The sequence below is a fragment of the Cavia porcellus genome, unplaced genomic scaffold, assembly GCF_034190915.1.
Source record: "Cavia porcellus strain 051 isolate PalLab524CR breed Dunkin Hartley unplaced genomic scaffold, mCavPor4.1 scaffold_3, whole genome shotgun sequence".
In the NCBI taxonomy this organism is placed as follows: Eukaryota; Metazoa; Chordata; class Mammalia; order Rodentia; family Caviidae; genus Cavia; species Cavia porcellus.
The window spans coordinates 34,812,439-34,829,992 of record NW_026947486.1 but is presented as its reverse complement, the minus strand read 5'-3'; the positions used below and the strand labels follow the sequence as shown (position 1 = coordinate 34,829,992).

The window sequence follows — 17,554 nt, the reverse complement described above, 5'->3', positions numbered from 1 at the left end:
GGATCAAATCCACAACCTTGCACTTGCCAGGCACCAGGCAGGTGCTTTTGCTGCTGAGCTAAACCCCCATTCCAAAATAAACATTTTTGACTAAAAAAATACTGCCCTTAAGGCTACTATCATAAATGAGCTCCCCCAGGGAGAGAAAGAAAAGGTTAGGGGAGAAAAGGAGAGGAGGAGAGGGAGAGAAGAAAAGGAGAGATGAGGGGAGGGCCAACAGGAGACTGTGAAGCACTGGCTGGAGGGAGAGTGGGGAAGAAAGTGGAGAGCATTTGAGTCCCATTCTCTCTCTGGCTCTCCTCGGTTCCTTCTATGAACGTCAAGGAGATGTGGCTCAATGAGCTCCAATATCCATCTTGTTCTGTGGGCATAGCATCTCTTGACACGAGATGACAGTAACCAAGTCTGGGACAGGTGGGGAGAGGAACACTCCAGGCTAAAGGAGCCAGGTGAGAGAAAAGAAAAACACAAGGAGTGTTTTGGAAATCATGAGTAGTTTGTCTGTTGTGGCCCAGGCCTAGAATGCTGGAGGTGGGATAGAGGAAGTAGGTAATGATATATAAGATTAAAGGGACAATGAGTATGGTCAGGTGTATTTGAATCCTGTGTCAATTCTACAGCTGTGTGACCTGAGAGAAGGCACTGAACAGAGAGCCTCCTTTTCCTCATCTGAACAATCAGGGGTCCTCTCCACTGCAGAGGAGATGGAAGAAGAGCCTTTTAGGCAGTGGAGTTGGTAAGTCTTCAGCCCCTGGCTGGGTTTCTAGAAAAATTCCACAGGTGGGGATTGCCAGGAATCCCCAGGTGGCAGCCAGAGCTGACCAAGGAGTCACTCCCAGGGACTCTAGCCCCTTGCTTTCATCTCCACCAATGACAGTGACTCTTTTAGAGCTTTCAATGATAACAAACAGCCTGCTGTGGCACATATGCCACAGCATCACTGCTCTATAGCAACTAAGATTTCAGGTCAATGGAATGGAGCTAATAGAAAAGATACTCTGGGCGGAGCCCTCCAGATAAGCTTGGTAGAGGTACCTATGAGGCAGTTCTCTTCCAGCTCTTTCCAGTTGCTGTCTGGCTGGCTCAGGCAAGCTCAGAGAGACAGGAAAGCAAGAAATGACTGTGCAAGTCCTGGGTAGTTACTGTGGACCTGACCTAAGGCTTCTCCCAAAATCCTTATCTCACAGATGAGAAAATGGCCAAGCACCCAGGCAGCAACAAACCACGGTCAGAACTAGGCCCACCTGACTCCTAAACCCACACTTGCCCCTGCCATGCTAGCAACTGTACCAATGGGCTGTGAAAAATGCTCCATCTGTGGCTATGTGTCTGGAGAGGCTTCTGTTGGCTTTTTCTGCTCAAGATGGCCTACGTGCCCTTTCAGCCCTCCCTCTCCTTCCCTTCATTTGCCTTGTCCTTCCCTGGCATGTGTTCTCTCCAACCAGCCCTGAAGCTGGTGGCTGTTCTTTCCCCTGGGGACCCAGACAAATGACATTGGAATAATTGAAATGTCCTTTCTGTGACCTTGAGCTTTGGCAAGGCTGACTTCCTTTGTGGTGATCAGTGCTGATGACAGCTGAGTGGCAAGAGGACACACACACAGAGGCACAGATAAGCCACATCAGAGGGGGCATGGCCAGGATACCCCAGCTGCCTGCTAAAACAGCTGCCTCCCCTCCTCAGGCAGACAGCTGGGAATACCCCTGTCAAGTGACAGGGCTCTGCCCCGTCCTACCTCCCCTTGAGCCAGCCAGAAACACCCTGCTAACTGATGGAGCAGTGTCACTTCCTGCATCTTCAGATGGGTCCTCTGGTCACCCTTTCCACAGTCACCTCCTCCTGCCTCTGTCATCACCAAGGGACACAATATTGGCAAATTGTACGTAGAACTGCCAGGCACACAGGGTCTCCTGGAGCCCAGGGAGGCTGCAAATATAAGATACTTGCTTCTCCGGGGCTTGGGCTCTGAGGAATGGCTATACCACCAGGCCCCCACATCAGGCCCTCACTGTGTGCAAAGTAAAGGCATGGAGGGCTGCCTTTTTCAAGTCAGGCTGCTTTCAGAGCGAGCGAGCGAGAGAGAGAGAGAGAGAGGGAGAGAGAGAGAGAGAGAGAGAAAGAGAGAGAGAGAGAGAGAGAGAGAGAGAGAGAGAGAGAAAGCTGCTGGTTCTCAGCCCTCTCTCCATGTGAGCTCTGATGCCAGTTCTGATCCAGGCTCTGAGCTGGGCACTGAAATAGCAAACAGGAATTGGCATGAAACCTGTGGTCTGGTTGGTAAGACCAGTGAGAATTTAGGTTCAACTGCAGGAATTCCTATTTTGTCTGGACAGCAAGGTGATATTTTGGCCCACTGCAGCCTTGTCAAAGCTGGAGAACTTTATCCAGTGATGGGTGCCTGGCTCTGTGAAAACAGCCAGACCAAAAGGGGCCACTTGCCTCAAGAAGAGTAAATTCAGGATTCAGAGCTGAATAAATTCTGGATTCAGATCTTGGGAAGTTTGTTACGTCACAGATGCCTCATGTGACCACAGCAGACAGAGCTAGATAGGACCCACAGAAAGCCACAGGAAGGCCACTTGAGATGAAACTTCTAACTAACAGCTCTGCTGAGATAAATCAGGAGGCCCTTGGACATGTACAAGCAGATCACTAGGCAGGAAGCTGCAGAGAGAACTCAGGCACCTGAGGGGGGCTGGGATTAGACAGCCCTTGAAGGTACTTCCAACCCCAAGATTCCATGACTCTAGCATTGGCATTCACCTCTCCAGGCTGCAGATGAGGAAATTGAGGCCCAGAGAGTGACAAGGACATTCTGGAGGTCATACAAAGTGTTGGTACTCTGAGGACTAGATTTGGAACTCTGCCTTCCCTGTCTTAGATCTTCCCTCTCCTCAGGCTATCTTGGCCAGAACAAACCTCCTCAGCTGTAGGCAGTGTGTGCAGAAGCTCCCCTCTCCAGCCTTCATCCTGGGTGGTCTGACACTCCATGGTCTTTTCCAGTCCCAGCCCAGGCCCAGCTGATGGATGAGCTCCTTGTTGCCCTGTTCTGGCTCGGGCTCCACAGATGGATGCTCTCCGGCATGCCGGCTGAAAGGAGATACACATTTGACCCAGAGCCAGATGTGGAGCAGAGGGAAGTCAGGAAATGAGAGATCTAGGGCCTGGAGAGGGCTGCAGAGCATGGGGCTCTGGGGCACAGCACACCTCACAAACCCCTCAAGGTCCAGCACATAGTAGGTGTTTAATAGATCATGCAGAAAGCGGGAGGGAGCCAGGCTCCTTTGGAGCAGGAGCAGTGGGAACACCAGAGAGTGAGCTCAGGGCCTCACCACCCCCTGCAGGCGCCAGATGTAGGTGTTTGGAGATCTTTCTCATTCCTTGGGTTTCCCTTAGACCTCATTCTGGGGCCCTGCTCTCAATCCAGCCATTCTTCAGAGAAGAAAGTCCCTGAGTCCTGCCCCTTCCCTCTGCCCTCACTCTGTCACACTCATAGGACTTCTGTCCTACCCACAAGAATGGCCAGGCAACTTGCTCGCGTGGGAAATGACCTCTGCAGAAGAGGTTCTTTTCGTGACCACTAAGAATGCTACAAAAGGGGCCAAGAGTGGAGCTCAGTGCTACAGCACCTGCCTAACACGAACAAGACCCCAGGTTTAATCCCTAATATTACAAAACACACACACACACACACACACACACACACACACACACACACAGAGAGACAGAGACAGAGACAGACAGAGAGAGAGAGAGAGAGAGAGAGAGACAGAGAGAGAGAGAGAGAGAATATCACAGAAGATAATATTGTATCCATGTACGCAAGCACCCCTTCACAGGTAACAAATGATCAAATGGTAGGTTCAAAGGGCAGAGAAGGCTGTCCCAGTGTGACTGAGTCACAGGACTGGAACAGTGCCCTCCAGTCTTCCAGCATATCAATTATTTTCACAACATCTCCTCCACGTGTTTTGGTGACAAACTGCTTTCTGTTGTCTCACAGGTCCTTTCCAATTACAAATGAGTTAAGCATTATTATCTTCATTTTAAGAAAAAGGAAACCAAAGCCAAGAGATGCTCAGTGACTTCCTTGCTTCCTCTCCTCAAAAGTCAAGAATGTAAGTCAAGTATGGTGGTGCATGCCTATAACCCTAATATCTTAGGAGGCTGAAGCAGAAAGATCTCAAGTTTAAGCCTAGCCTGGGAGAATTAGTGAGACTTTGTCTCAAAATAAAAACTTTAAAAAATAGCAGGGATGTAGCTCATTATGAAGGTTCTGAGTTCAAATCTCACTACTGCAAAAATGTAAAAAATACAAAAAACGAAAGCTCTAGAATGTAACATGTTCATTGGGAGAGGGTAACTACAGATGATGACTAGACTTAGGAAAGTATCCCTGGTGGTGAAGAATTCCCAGATCCATAAAGGACAAATGTGGAGCAGTCATTCCAATACATTGCTGAGTGGACAAGCTGCCACCCAAAGAATTAACAACTGTGTGTTCATGTGTTTGCTCATGTGTGCATGTGGGGGAGGGCTTTACTCTAAAAAATTCTGCTTCCGTGGCCATGAGGTAGGCCTAGAAACACTATTTTCATCAGAATCTCAGGAGATTCCTACAGGCAGCCAGGTTTGAAGGCAGCTGGCTAAGGGAATTCACTAAATTTCCCTGATTGAGTCTTGGTTAGTCTACACCACTGGTCCAAAACGCTGCATATCTGACTCACCTGGAGGAGATTTTTAAAATACTGATAATTGGGCCCTACCTCCAGAGATTAAATTGGTCTGGTAGTTCAGTCTAGGCACTGGTATCTTTGAAAAGCACTCCAGACAATTCTAATGTGTAGCTGGGGTTCAGAGTACTAATCTAAGTCAGTCATAATAATTATAACTTCTTTGCCACATGATTGGATTCAGCTTGGCAGGAGACACAGTTCTGTGTTGTTCTGGGGAAGGCTGCTTTGTTCTTAAAAAGCAACACAAAGCAAATTTGTTACTTCTTTCAGTCTTTCAATTTTGTTGAGTTATAGTGTGATACTTGGAGCTGTTGCAGCTATCTTATGACAGTGAGGGGACAGGTCTGAGAACAAAAGTCAAGAGTTGTGAATGGTAGAATAGAAAGATGGAAGGAACTGGAGTCCTTGATGTTGAATAAACCAATTATTAAAACACCCTTCTTTAGGATTTCTTCTATTGGAATAAACAATGTGCTTATTGTTGAAGCCCTTTTGAGTTTAAGATTTCTGTTACTTGCTGTCAAATGCTATTATTTGATGGAAGAAGAAATCAAAGCTCAGATTATAAACCAAGATGACACACCTAGTTAGTAGCAGGCTATACCCTTTATCACCATCACACACACACACACACACACACACACACACACACACACACACATACACACACAGTCACTCCAGCCCTAAATCCCTAGGTGATATAGTGTAGTGCAAAAATTTTTGAGTGGCAAGAGTCCTGAGGTGGAAAGATGGGGATATGGGGATAGAGGCCACTTAGTGGTGATTATCAGGTCAAGCAGCCTATGGGTGTTCCCTGCCTCCCAGCAGGGGAGCAACAGCTGGGACCTACTCTGGCTCCACCAGCCATTAATTAAAATTTGACAAGAAGATGAATGCACAGGGGAAGCTTTTATTAGAGACTCCTGGAATGCTGGTGCTGGCATGGTCCTAACAGACCATGCCCACCAGTCTTCTTGTTATATAAGTGGGGAAACTGAGGCCTAGGGACAGACAAGGTTTGGACTAAAATTCTTCAAGCGAGCCTGTAGCTTAGGAATCAAGGTGTCCATGTGACTCCCTGGCCAAGTCTCTTTTCTCTGCCCTGAGATCTCTCACATATGGGACAGCTTTAATTAATTTGTTATCCCATTCAGCCTGTCACTGATTTCCAGGCCCTCAACAAAGGCCTACAACTAAAGCTCCTTTTTGGGGAACCACTGCCTGGCTCCAGGGGGCTTATGGGATAAGAGCAAAGACTGGGGAGCCAAGGGCAGCTGAGTTTGACCACCACCTTCCCAGGATCCAAGCTAGACAGGAATATGAGACTGGGAACATGCAGCTCCAGACATCCTGCCTGTTACAGCTATATCTAAATGTCCCCCCAAAGCTTCATGTGGTCATTGGCATTTTTCAGAGGTGGCCGGATTTAGAGTGTGTGACCCTGGGATTGATTTATGATGCAATGTGAGGCTCAAGGACTAGAATTAAGACTGCGAGTGCCAACTGCCCTAAGTAGCTTGGATAAGATAAAAGGGGCAGAAAGACACTGTTAAAGACCCTTGTTGCTTTTGCTACCTTGTGGGCACCATGAACTGTTCTCTGCAATGCCCCTCTGCCAAACAACCCTGCCTTGGAACCAGTTGATTGTGGACTGAAACCTCTACAAACTGTGAGCCAAATAAACTTTTCCTGCTTTAATATGTAGTTGTTAAGTACTTTGTCTCAGCAACATGAAAAGTAATTAAGACACTGCCTTTGCCTTTTTCATGGGAAAGAGTGGGAATATCACTCATTAGTGATCCCAACCCCTCAATTTCCAAAGTATGATCTGAGATCTCAACTGTGATTTCCATCCACCCCAATACGACCCAAATAGCAGGGGTCTATTCTGATGAAAAAATACTTCTCTTTTTCTTTAAACTAAGCCTGGTTCCTTGTGAGAAAATTCACATAATGTCTCAATGCACAGGGCCAAAATGAAGTTCTCATCCTCTCTCCCTCTGGAGCTGCAGCCACCCATAGTTAACTGTTTGCTGTCAAGCCTGTGAGACTCCTCCTCCCAAGCACACTTGAGCCTGTGGCATTTGTCCTGTGGTCACCATTTATCTCCCTTCTGAAGGAGCTTCAGGACACCAAGGGAGTAGGAGGGAAAAGGTCAGCACAGGATCCTCCACTCTGCAGCTTGTTTCAGGCAGCCAGTCAATTAGGGTCTGTAGCTCATTGGTTGGTTGCCTGACACCAATTAGAAAAATATGTCCCGCCAGGCAGACAATATAGTGTCCTGTACTCTTCCCTTGGGGCAGCATGAGGAGCCTGAGCAGCCTTCCTTAACATTCAAAGGGTCTCCCTTCTCAGTCCCTGTGTCCCACTTGTCCACAGTGCTGTCACTGCTTCAGCCAGGCTCCACCACCCCACCTTGGGAGTCCAGCTGCCCCAGCCTTCTCACCAGTCTCCCTGCTCTTTGTGTGTCCCTCTGACACTCCTCCCTGCTGCTAGATGGATTGTTGTTTTAGGCAAAGTAGATTCTATCCCTCCTGTGCCAAGCCCTTTAACTACTTCCTCTTGCTTGCTGTCAAGGCCATGCTCAGTGAGGTTTTAAGGACTTTTACCTGTCCGCATGGGCTCCACCTCAGTAGATTTGGGCATGAATCCTGGTCTGCCACTTATCAGTTGTGTGCCCTTAAGCAATCCAGTTAGTCTCCCCACCTCTAAATTTCCTTATTGAAAAAATGTGGATGATGATAATAATAACAGTATCTACCTACTGGATTGTAGTGAGGAGTAAATGAGGCAATTCAGGTCAAAGAACTAAGGCCCCTGGCAGGCAGGAGAGCACTTGAAGGAAGAACATTTAGGGGCTCCTTGGGAGCTCCTGAGTCTCCATTCACTCTTCTGCAAAATGAGGGCTCAGATAACTCCACAGCAGGCCACAGCTAAAGAAGAGTGCATAGAAAATCTTGCCCAATTCCTGGAGTATCTTAACTACTTGATAAACCTTAGAGAAGGAAGAAAAGGGGAGAGAGCTCCTGCTTGCCCACCTCCCAGGTGGGTAACACTTCCCAGGTCCTATAGAACTACTGCTGGCTTTTTGTTGGAGCCAGAGTGGGACAAGATGAGGGAAAAGTGGGGCGTGGCTACAATCTGATGCACACTGGGTGTGGGAAGGAGGCTGGTTAGGCCTCACTCTGACACTCCATCTCCTTACCTATAAGGTGAAGATAATATTAGTACATCATAAGACTATTGTGAAGCTGAAATAACATCACATATGTACAACCCATTACACAGAATGTGGCACTTACAGTTCTTCATCTGCAGTAAAAGCAATTTAGAATTGTGGGTTAGGTCACTGACTTTAGACTACAACTGATCTAGGTCATATCCGGATTCTCCTCTCAACAAGCCCACTTAAGTCCAGTCACTCAACATTGCTTAGTCTTAGTTTCTTCCTCTATAAAATGGAGATCATAATCCTCCTACTTCACAGGATTTGGTTAGAAATTCAGCCCATGTGAATAGTCAATACATATTTTTAAAGATAATATTATTCCTTGAGGAGAGAGCCTAGGTTTTAAACTTCCAAATTTTTTCTCTCAATCCCACTGCTTAGATCAGATGGTATATACAGCTGGCACCCAACAAACCTTTCTCAATGAAGAAATCCTTAGTTCTCAGCAACTTTACAACATTATGGACAATCAGTCCCAGAGGGACTGTTGAAGCTCATTTATTTCAACCATCCTATTATACAGATGGAAAAATCAAGACTGAGAACATGGAAGGCACAGTGAAAGTTAGCAACCATGCCTACCCGGTAGCCCCTTCCTGGAGCTGCTTCAAAATGCAAGTGATTTCTCCCAAGACAGGGACACCTGCTATGGCTTTCCCAGAATCTCCACAGCCTCGAACATGTCCCTCCTGCCTCCCTGGACTTGTCTCAGGCTGTACCTAGCTAGCTGCCCAGTGTGGCCCACCCTGCCTCTGCACTCCCCCTCCCCACTGCTCAGCAGCCTAGGCCGGGTGGTCTGTAATTGCTTCCTGTCCTCACAGGCTCTGTTTGTTTGCTCTGTGGCTGCTTCCTCACACCCCAGCACACCGGAGGTGCTGACCAGCAGCAAGGGACTACTCTCAGATGTTGGGCCAGCCCTCCCCAGACCCACCACCTGGAGTCCAGGAACCCAGAAAGACCCTAGAGACAACCCTCTTCAGTGATTCCATTTCCCTAGCTTCCGCTTCCCTCGCCACCCCCCCCCCAATCCACCCCAGCAGCTGGTCTTGTCCGAAGCTGAGAGAAAAGCCAAAAAATCAACAGGTGGCAGTCCACAGTGAAGCCCTAGTAGGCCTTGGACTTAAGGGGACGTGAAGGATCCCTCCCCAGCCCACTCCTTTTCCCGGCCACAGCCCAGTCAAACCTAGGCAGAAAGCCCAAATGATAAGGCTTCATGCCAGGACTTTGAAACTTTTGAGGCTGAAACGTATGAGTAGAAGGGAGGGAGTTACTAAGTTCTTTCCTGAAGATCTCTGAGACAAGGATGAAAACTCAATGCAGTGAAACAAAAGACCTGGGGTTCCAATCAGCCACTCATGATAGAATATTAAAGCAAGCGTTTTATGGTTTCATGGCTTCCATTTTCTTATCTGTAAAACGGCTGGCACATTAACACCCATCTTAGAGTTGCCTTGAGGTTAAAATGAGCCCTCAGCACACACTAACTATAGGTCGGCTGGGTGAGATAGATCAGGTGACCAGCCCACCAACCTGGTTTGCCTGGGCCTAAGGACTTTCTCAGAATGTGGGAATTTCAATGCCCACACCTGAACAGTCTCAAGAAAACTGAGGTGAATTTGTCACATTAAGAATTGGTGTCATGCCAGGTGTGATACCATAGGCCTGTAAGCCCAGATACTGGGAAGACAGAGGGAGGAGGATCACAAGTTCAAGGTTAGCCTCCTCAAAACAAAAAATAAAATGGGAAGTAGCTCAGTGTGAAGGCCTAGGATTCAATCTCTATTATGGCAGAAGAAAAAACCCAAGTAAATAAAAGAGTTTGAGTCAGATGTTAGATGCATGTTGTTCCTGGAAGACGGTGCCACAGCCAACCCCTAAGACTCTCTTGAATCTCCACTTAACTTCATAGCCCATATTCCTATAAGATAGGGAATGGACACTGCTCTCTCCTTGGAGCCCCTGGCCTCGGGCTTACACTGCCCCTCCTCAGCCCCAGAGGAAAGCGCTGTCAGCAGAATTCCTCATGTCCTGCTGCTGGGGCCATGTTTATCCAGCCCAGCAAACCTCCTCAGAAGCGCCTTGCAGCAGCCTCGGCAACACACTTGAAGCAGGAGAAGGATAGCCACTTGACTGGAACCATCCCGTCTCTAGTGCAGAAGACCTGAGGGACAGTCAGAGCTGGTGACAGGGAGGAAAAGGTGTGACCTCAGAGGAGGAGGGTGATGGAGTAGAAGCTAGGAGGGTACCACTTGAGAGAAACGAGATGATAATGGATCAAAGAGTCAGAGGAAAGCAGGCCAGACCTGAGACCAAGATGGGAAACCAGATCATGAAGAGCAGGGCCACATGAGAAATGACAAATCAAGACAGAAAGGAGACAGAAATGAGAGAAAAGGAGGAGGAGCAGAGGGGGCAAGCTACGTGGGTGGGGGCAAGTGCAGCAGTGGGGAGACAGAAGCAAGAGTGGGATGAAGGGGGAGGAAGCCAGAGGCAGGAGGCGGAAGGCTGAAGGGCTGGCGGGATGAAGGCGGCCCCAGCGCGCGCGCGCGCACACACACACACACACACACACACACACACACACACACACACGTACAGGGCCAGCCTATTCCAGCCTGGCTGTTTGCATAAGGAAGCCAGCTCTGTGGTCAGGGCGCCCCAGGCCCAGAGGCGACCACCCCCTGCACTTAATGAGATTCTTGTTCAGAGCTGCGGGAGATGGGGCCAGTCTGTGGAGGCCCCACAGTGCCTCTGCTCTCACCCGAAGGGGGCCTGGGCCAAAGCTGGGGCCCAGGCTGCTGAAGGGGCTTCACAGGAAGACAACTAGACAAAGACTGTGGACAAAAAAGTGTCCATGGACACTGCCAGGCTTTGAGAACAGAGGAGATGGTGGTGGCAGAGGGGCCTTATGACCTCTGGCAAAATTCTAGGGAGGAGGGTGAAAAGAAAAGAGTTGGGGTCTGCTGGCAGGCTAGGACTCTAGTCTTGGTTCTGTCTCACACCTTGGTGGGTGACCTCAGATAAGTGATCTCCTTTCTGTCTAGATCTCAGTTTCCCCATTTGCTCCAGCAAGAGTGAACTCAGGCAGGTGGGGACTACGAAGAAGCCAAGAGTATGGCCTGGCTCAGGGGACAGTTGCCATTGAGCTCCAGCTGTCTATAGCCCTGTAAATGTGAGCTGAGGATTATAAGATCTTCAGAGTTCTTTTAGAAGTTATAATTCTGGATTTTTATGTAAAAGTCTCCTGAACTTTTAAATCATGGAAGCTAATTTATTCTTATGTAGTCACTGTGTGAGCCAAAGAAAATACTTTGAAGGTTTTAAGTGGCCCATAAGGTATCTGTTTATGGAGGTCTCTAAGGCCCACATCAGCTCTGACAATCGCCACATGTGTAGCTCCACCATCATCCTGAACTGAATCCAAGCCTCACCCAGATGCCAGGCCCTTGGAGAATGGGCAGCATGCTTCCTCAGTACACTGCTGTTTCACTTAGGCACTGGAGGGAAGTGACATATGGTCCAAGATGTTAACCTTCCTGATGGCCTGCTTATTGACTGGTGGTCATGCTCTTGCCTTCAACTTGCTTCCAAAGTCTCCACCTCGCCCTATCTTGACCCTGAAGTCTTTCTTTGGGAAATATTTTCTGCCTAGAACTGGACCAAGGCCCATGCAATACCATGCAAAGTCACAGGGAACTGTGTAATTTGTCACCAGGACCTGGCCAATGAGAAGCAATACCCCAGAGCCAGATCCACCCTGAGTAGTATCCTTCCTCTGGCACTCCCATTCCAGGACACCACCCTGTATGGCAGGGAGGAGAAGGGGAAGAGGAATGAAGAGGGAGGGGTTGGAGTGTCCTGGTGAGTGCTGAGAATGGGCCTTACCCAGACCTTTTCATCTCTACCCTTCCCACTCCATAGCCCATGAAGGCCAGCCAAGCATGACAAGGGTTAATTGGATACCCCCAGCTGGAATCATAGAATCATGGGGCTGGAACAGATCTCAGAGGTAATCCATCAGGAGTAGAGGAGAGATTTTAATTACCCAATTCAGCTGGATTGGAAGCACACCAGCTCCCACCCCTGACCCAGTTGGAGGAGGAGGTAAGGCCAGAAGGGCTGCCAGGCTGAGAGCCCTGAAGTAAAGGGTCTGGTTGTGTGGGTCACACTACCAACAGCACCACCCCCAATTTACAAAGCCTGGCTGTGGGATAGTTACATAGCTTTCAGTTGAGTAATTGACTAATAGGCAAAACTAATAGGACCAGGAGAGACTGTAAGTGACAGGACCCTGAACCTGGAGGGAAATGATCAGGATCCTATGATGAGCTCCATTCAAGGTCACATTAGCTAGGTAGAGCCTGCACCAAGGCCTTTCCTGTAGGGCTCAAGCTGGAACTTCAAGCACAGCCAAGAGAGAGAAGCCAACCACCTGGGTTTTCCCACCAGGAGACCTTGAGCCTCTTGACTTCCTAGTCCAGTCTGTACTGTCCAGTCTACTGAGCTCCATTCATGGTATGACATTAAACAAGAAAGCTTCACCTGGCTATTTGGAAAGGAAAGGCAGTAAGAAAAGTTAAGGTCAGACCCAGGAAGGACTTGCTGGAAGTGAGACTCCCCAGAAAGCCAGGTAGATTCTGGACTCTCCTACCCTGAAGACCTGGAAGCCTCGTGGGAGATGAAGAAGTCATTTTGGAGCTGGACAAGGACAAGCTGGTTGATATTTCCACCTGTATCCCTAACTCCAGAGTTCATTATTGGGAAAAGGTGATTCCCAAGATTGGAAGAGTATCAATTCATCAATTTCCTGTCTGCTAATCAGGAGCTAATGGAACCGGAATGCTCCCAGTCCAGGTGGGAGGCTGCTGTTAGAGCAGCTCAGGATCACTGCAGCCTCTTTCTCCTGAGCAGCCACTCCAGGGATAGAACCCAGAGGAGACCCATGTCCTATTTTCATTCCGCAGTGCCCCCCCCCAATTAATGCTATCTCCTCAGCTCATAGTCTAAGATGGGTAGGGGGCTAGCACAAAGGACAAAGAAGGTGCTGGAGGTGGGATGGGGACATTAGGGTAGCCACATGTTTTAATGCTCAGGCAGAGGGACGTGAGAAAGAGAAGTCTCTTCGTAACTCTCAATATCACTTTAAAGGGTATTCATGGTTACTTTACTCTTTGCTTTTAAAGTCTTGAGGGTATAATAATATTTTTAAGTGGCATCTTCTATGGGGAAGTTCTATTGGCTATGGGCCCAGCCAGTGCCTTTCCCACAGCCCAGCAGTGCATTTATTCCAGCTCAGAAAGCAAAGCAACTCCAGACTGAATGGACAGACTGCCCCTACCTGGTGCAGCCTGCGGCCTAAGGACAAAGGAGGTGCATAGAAAATCTCACTGGAAGTTCCCTTTGATATCCATCCTCCATCCTTCCTGCTGTAGCACCAGCTTTCTTTCCTCCTGCCCTGTCCCCAATGGAAATGAATTCTTCTTTGGCTCCTCAAATGAACAAAGCTCAAATCAAAAAAATGAGTCTGCTGTTCAGGAGGTAATCCTGGCACCCTGCAAGCTGTCATTCCCTGCCATCACTGTCCCCATCATGTTCCTTCCTGGGAACTGGCCTGGGGTATGGGGATTAAAAGAAAGACCTAGGATGAGTCAGGCTGAGTGGACCTGAGGAAAAGGAAAGAATGAGGGAGGGGTGGAACTGGGTGGCCTTTGGGATGAGTCATAGGAAACCTAAACCACTGGCCCTTTGATCCTAAAGTATAAATCATTAATCAGTTTGGGGCTTACATATCCACTAATGAATTTCTCTCTATTCCCAGAAGGTCTGTCTGTCCAGAGCCACAACCCTCCCTGGCAGGGGGCCAAGCAAGGAGCTCCTGAGGCTGGGGGCAGCTCTCTGGATCCTCCAGGTCTGCCCCTCCTAGTTCCATTTCTTCCATGTCACATGCAGGGTCTAACATCGTACAGCAGAAGGGGAATGGAGTGCTTTGGGTCAGTTGGGAGGTCCTAGGGGCCCCATGGGTTAAGGATTCAGTAAAAGAATGGGAGAGAAATGCCTAGCCTAGCCTGATGCCTGGCACACAGTAGGTGATCAATTCATGAACCTAATTCTCCTTCTCTGCCTCTCTTATTGCCCGGAGAAATAGGCCTAGCCACTCTTAGGATCCAAGAAAGAATGATAAAAGATGGCAGCTGAGGTCTAAGAATGTTGGGCAGTGATCAAGTACTTGTCTAGCATGCACCAGAACCTGGGTTCCATCCTCACACTGAAGAAAGAAAGGGCAGTCGAATGAATTTGGATAAGAAATGAAAGCTTCCTTCTTAGGCCTGTGAACCTAGAAGACCATAGAAACTCTCACCCCCAAGTTTGGTTTTTAATATTAATAGTTCCTGCTGCCACCTGCCTGCAGCCCCAGAATCAGAGGCTGAATGGACAGACTTCCCCTACCTGGTGCAGCTTGTGGCCTAAGGACAATGGAGTTGCATAGTAAAGGAGGCCCCATGTCACTACCACTGGAGGTAGGCCTATCCCAGTATCTATAGATGGATGGCCATAGCTGCCAGGCCCTTGGGCCATGGCCTCGCCAGCTACTGTGCCATTGTCCCCCTTCTCACCTGCCACCATACAGAGTTGTGGCCCTAGTGTTAAATGTACAGGGCATAGGAAGAGACTTCAGCAAAACTAAGATAGAGGCCACAGGGAGCTTGCATGTCAGCAGAAGAAGGCCAATGATGATCAACTTTAGGGCAGAGTGCATTCTAGAAAGGACACTTAAATAGGCCAGTGAGTGCTTCCTTGTGGGACCTCAAACCAAAGCCACAACTCCAGAGGTTTTTCAGGTTCACCTGTCAGTGCTATGGATATTGGGCTCCCAACCAAATCTTTAAGTTACACACTGGCTAAAATAATTTTCAAACCTGCAGATCTAGCAGTTGGTATCAAGGATTGGACCCCATTACTTGGAGGAGCTATGGTTATTTTTTGAAACCTGTCACTGACTAGCTATGTGACAGTAGTGGCTTTCCCTCCCTGAACTCAGTCTCTCCATCTATAATATGGGAGAAGAGTTGGCAGGAAGCCACGTGAGAGATAGTCTGTATTTATAAAGCCAGTCCGGGTGTTGCTTCTGAGCCAGAGTAAGATGAGTCAAGTTCTGCTCAATCCCATCCTCCGGGAGCTTGACTACTCCTCTCCGTTAGTCTCACAACAGGTGCCAAACTCAAATGTTCACATTCTTCAGGACATGGATGTATGCAGCTCATGCCTATAGGTGGGCTCTTTTGGAACAGTGCCCTTGCCAGAGGCCTCACCAATCCAGGACTAGACAATAACCTATGGGCCATCCACCTCAGAGAGAAGCAGGTACACTGGAGGCAAAAGCTGCCTGTCACCCAGTAGCAGAGGTCAGAAGAGGAGCTGGTGGTGGCTCCTCCATTAGGGTTGCTGCAAAACAACAGCATTGACTGGTAACTTCAGTGACAGACATTTATTTCTCGTAGTTCTAGAGGGTGGAAAGTCCAAAACTACAGAGTTGACAGTTCTGGTGTCGGGTGAAGTTCCTCACATGGAGCAAGACAGAAAGTCAGCCCTCTGATGTCTCTTCTTAATAAGGGTATTAATCCTGTTATGAGGGCCACATTCTCATCACCTGTTGCACACCCTACCCCCAAATGCCATCATATGAGGGGTTAAGGTTTCAACATATGAATTTGGAGACATGGTGGGACAAAAACATTCAGTGCATAAATAGCGGTGACCTTTCTTCCACTTCCATTGAGACATCAAGAAAATAAGAGCTGAATGATAACATCTACTACAATATTCCATAGTACAGATGAAGAAACTAAGTCCAGAGAGAGGGGAAATATTTTGCTTGGCCTCCTGACATTCCCACAGTAAGAAGAGCTAATATTTATGGTGGATCCCTGTGGCTCAAGTCCTGACAAATGTCAGCAAGTGAGGTGACACAAAAGGGTCTTGAAGCAGATTGTACCATTTATATCCATTTTACAGATGTGGAAACCCACTGGCCTAACATCTAACAGCAAGAAAGTGGCAAAATCTGCACTTGAACCTGCCATCAAAGTTTGTCCCCCCAGTATTTAGTGCCTCCAGGCCTGTCCCAATTTATTTCCACCTCTACCCCTGCCAGTTCAGGTGACCTGCTGCCATGTTAGAAATTAACAGAGGCCTGACAGGATTTAAGGCTTGCCAAATTCAGGTTCCTCCCTCCAGGAAGAAGGAAGAACAGTGCAGAAAATATTTGATGATATGGAGAAGTGTCAGTGGTACAGACACAGGGGAACCTCAGGATATACTACAGAAGTATGCAAATGGACTGTGGGTTTGTGAACAGGTGTTTGGCCTCATTTATCACCAGGTTTCTGTAAGTCAAAGCCACAGGAGCTACCATCTCACATTGGGTAGGGTGGCAATCCTCAGAAAATGGAAAGATAACAAGTGCTGCCAAGCATGTGGAGGTAAGGAATGCTACACACACTGCTAGTGGGAATGGACAATGGTGAGTCCACTACAGAAAATACTCCAGAGTTTCTTCAAAAAAAGTAACAATGGAAGCAGCATGTGATCCAACAATCGCATTTCTGGGTGTTTCTCCAGAGGAATTGAAATCATGATCTGAAAGCAGTATTTGCATGCCCATGTTCATAGCAGAACTATTCATAATAGCTAAGAGTTAGAAATAGCTAACCATTGGTGGATGAATAGATAAAGGAAAAATATATATGCATATATGAAGAATATTATTTAGCCTCAAAAGAGAGGAAAATCCTGTCATATGGATGAGCCTTGAAGACATTACGTTAATTAAAATGAGCCAGAGTCAGAGCAACAGTTACGTGATTGCACTTACATAAAGTCTCTGAAATAGTCAAACTCATAGAAGAAGAAAAAATGGTGGCTACTAGGGGCTGAGGGTTGGGTAAATAAGGACACTGCTGTGAAATGGGTATAGAGTTTCAGTCATGTAAGATGGAAAATTCTAGAGTCCTACTGTCTTAACATTTTGCTTGTAGTTAACAACACTATCTTGTACACTTAAAATGTTGTTATGAGCAGATCTCATATAATGTGTTTTTTCATCACAATAAAAAATTTACAATGAGGTCACTATGATCTCACGTGAAAAAGGATATATAGGTGGATTGGATGGGGGCTTGCCTGGGTATTTGTATGTAGAGAGAAAATAATGACTAGAAAGAAAGGCGTCAAAAAGTTAACAGTGGTTTTCTCTGGCTAGTGGGATTATAGGTTCTCTAGGTTCTATGTTTGCTTTCTTTGGTTTTTTGTTTTTGTTTTGTTTTGTTTTGTTTTTTGGTATCAGGAATCAAACTCAGAACTTCATGCTTTCCAGATATGTGCTGTGCCACTGAGCTATATCCTCAGCCTAGGCTCTGTGTCCTTAGTAATATTTTCTGTGGTTTTCTAACCTTCTATAGAGAGTGTGCATTTCTTTAATCACTTTACCTCACCTCTCAAAACATGAGAAAGGAAAAAAAAACGAAAAGGAATAAACCAACTAATCAAGGACATTGGCAGATTTGGAGCCATTCTATCCCAGCTGTGCCTCTGC

The 17,554-nt window shown here is 47.5% G+C and overlaps 1 long non-coding RNA gene across 1 annotated transcript; it reads left to right on the top strand.

Moving 5' to 3' along the window:
- Positions 1–537: 537 nt before the first annotated feature.
- LOC134475352 (uncharacterized) lies at positions 538–5,219 on the top strand. Its single transcript, XR_010046472.1, has 2 exons — positions 538–736; positions 4,001–5,219. It is a non-coding gene; the product is annotated as an uncharacterized LOC134475352 (long non-coding RNA).
- The last annotated feature ends 12,335 nt before the right edge of the window (positions 5,220–17,554 follow it).